This window comes from Aristolochia californica, unplaced genomic scaffold (assembly GCF_029961685.1).
Source record: "Aristolochia californica isolate CCGP_79_NKW_82.1479 unplaced genomic scaffold, dmAriCali1.0.hap1 SCAF_1, whole genome shotgun sequence".
Classification (NCBI taxonomy): domain Eukaryota; kingdom Viridiplantae; phylum Streptophyta; class Magnoliopsida; order Piperales; family Aristolochiaceae; genus Aristolochia; species Aristolochia californica.
In genome coordinates, this window is record NW_027181770.1 from 7825359 (window position 1) to 7828350 (window position 2992).

A 2992-nucleotide genomic window follows, 5' to 3' on the forward strand; every position below is an offset into this window, starting at 1 on the left:
CCATTTTAGTGGATTTTCGTCTCCTCCTGTGGATGTAGGCTGTCGCCGAACCACGTAAGATCATTGCCTCTTGTGTTTTGCTGTTGATTTACTTATTTATGTCCATATTGTGTTTTCTATGTGGTTTGTATGCTTCGTGGTGAATATACTCTCGGATTAAGGGGTTATTATGCTCGGATTTAGCCCCTGGTTATAACAGAAACTTTCTAGGGGTACATCTGACGCAATCCAACACATCATTCCGATTTCCAACTAGCATCCATCTTATTTCTGGAAGTACTGAGCTGGCTCTCATCTTCTCTGTTGTTGCATTTTTGTCTCGGTTATTGTCATCTTGTTCATCAAATTTGCCGCAATTACCATCGTAATTGAACAACAATGTTGCGGCTGGAACAATTGTTTTTCATTGTAGTTTGAAAATATTTCTGCTCTTGTATAATCTGTTTGAATGTTGATATATCAGGATATTACCATAATTCTTGTTGGCGCTAATCTATTTCTAGAATTGCTCAAGTTATTGCTGCGTTGTTCGATTTCTACTCGATTCTCGCTGTTGTTTTCAGAAATTCCTCTTGTTGTCTCCTTCGAAGGCATGAGAAATTATCTACTGTTAAGTTGCTATTGATTCTACCATTCCAGCCATTGGGCCAACTTTGTTTATGTTTTTGGAGGACGAAAACTCTGCTACACTAGTCCCGCCGAGTTATCTACTGTTACTGCTGTCGATTCTCCCAGCTCTTTTTTTTTTTTTTTTTTTTTTGTGGAAACTCCTTAGGCTCGTCTCTTCGCCGGCATTGGATCAGATTAATCTTCCTGGAATGTTACTGGTTCATCTAATATCAATCTCGCTCAATTTACTAGAAATCGTCTTTGTTTGTTAATCTGCCAAGTGAAAGTTGCAGAAATAGGAGGGAAGCCAAGAGAGAGAGAGAGAGAGAGAGGTTCATGTTGTATTTAATCTGTTGGATTAACCCAGTTAACGAGCAACCATACTGATTCAATTCTGCCCAGTTTAACTCGGGCGAACTCGGACTCGAGTCAACTTGACTCGGTCCACTTACTCCTTGTCTCTCGTATATTGGTCTGGGTTCCAAGTTCTATACCGATTCCTCCCGCGACGCAATGACTCGATGTAACTCATTTTTTTTACTCTGGCTCACTCACTATTGACTCAGTTCCTTGACTTTGGCTTTATTATTATCTTCGATTATAGACATCGGTTCCAATTTATTACTTAGTGCCCTACTTCCTTATTCAAGTATGGACTTGTGGTAGATTATTTCATGTATCCTTATTACTCTTAAGGACTTCCATTATTTACTAATTATCAACTGCTATATAACTACACATTTGGTACGTGTTATTTGGGCATTGGCCCTTTCCGTTGTTGTTATTGTGTCTCTTTGATTGAGATATTATTACTGAAGAAGAACTTCATGATTGTTTGCCTTGGGTTCATTATTTGCTAACAATTATCGGTATTTGTTCATAAGTTGGAGATTTGAGTTACTTAGGAAAATAAAGCACATGGTGACCCCAACTTCTTCATCTTATCTTCCTATTGATTTCCCATTAGGGTTGACATCGACTCGAGTCGAGCCCGAACCTGCCTATGTTCGAGCCAAACTTAATTTAAATATTTCGAACTTGAGCTCGAGCGTAAAATTGTTATTGAGCTCGCGCCCAATAAATTTAACCGAGTTCGAGCCGAGCTCGAGCTACAATATTCATTTTAAACTTTTCAAAAAATACATATTTCAAGTTCGTGCTCCAACATACATTTAAATTTTTTCAAAAAATACATGTCAAATAAATTGTATATAAAATTATGCATACATTTTACATAAAATTAGGCATACATTTTACATAAAATTGGGCATAAGGGTGGCATCGAATCCAGCTGAGTCTGAACCTTCCTATGTTCTAGCCAAGCTTGATTTAAATGTTTCAAACTCAAGCTCGATCTGACCCTAGCCTCAAGCCTAAAATTGTAATCGAGCTTAAGCCTAATAATTTTAACCGAGTTCAAGCTCAAGCTTAACCAATATTTAATATTCGACATAAAATATATGTCAAATAAGTTATATATAAAATTATGCATACATTTAAAAAAACGAATGATAGTGAAGGTTCGGGATTGAATCTCGATAATGGATTAAAACGCACCAATATTAATTTTTTTTACTCCAAATGTTGTCTAGCTTATTTTTTAATTTTTGAGTCTGACCATAAATTAACTCTGGCCTCCTTAGTGCCCTTGGTTGAAAATTTATATTCTAGGAAAACTAGAAATATTTTTCATACGATACATATTTCCAAAAAAGCCTCTGCATAAAATCCTATTACTATTAGTGACTTACTAGAAAATTACAATAAATATTTTAAAATTTTCTTAGGAAAGTTAAATGGACCTCTATTTGCCTCTTCTAGTGAAATAAATAAAAATTAATAATCAATCTAATATATTACTATACTTATCGATAAATTTTTAATGAAATAAAATATCAAACACAAAATTGTTATGAAAATTGCCTTATGCTAAAAGTATTACAGCATCAACTGTCAAATACATATTTAAGAATTTTCTATACAGTTTTCTAGCCCATCTTTGACAGGAAATTCTTACTTAGAAAATTATATGATTTGTTAATAAGAATTTCTAATTAGAAAAATATTTTCATAAAACATGAGGCATTAATAGTCCCTAGAAACGTATTTCTACTAAAAATGTCTTTTCAACATTTCTTGAAAAAACCACTAATAGTCCCTAGAAATGTATTTCTACTAAAATGTCTTTTCAATTTCTTCAAGAGCCATGAGAAAGGGACAACCGGAGTTTATGAAATAGTTTTTTTTCACTTGTTTATGATCTCGCTCGTACAAAATCGTCTTCGTGCGCTGGGGGGGAGGGGGGAGGAAATTATTTCTCCCTTTAACTTAGGTTTCTCTGGTTTTTTGTTGAGATGACATGGAGGGAAGGGGGTCCAGTGGC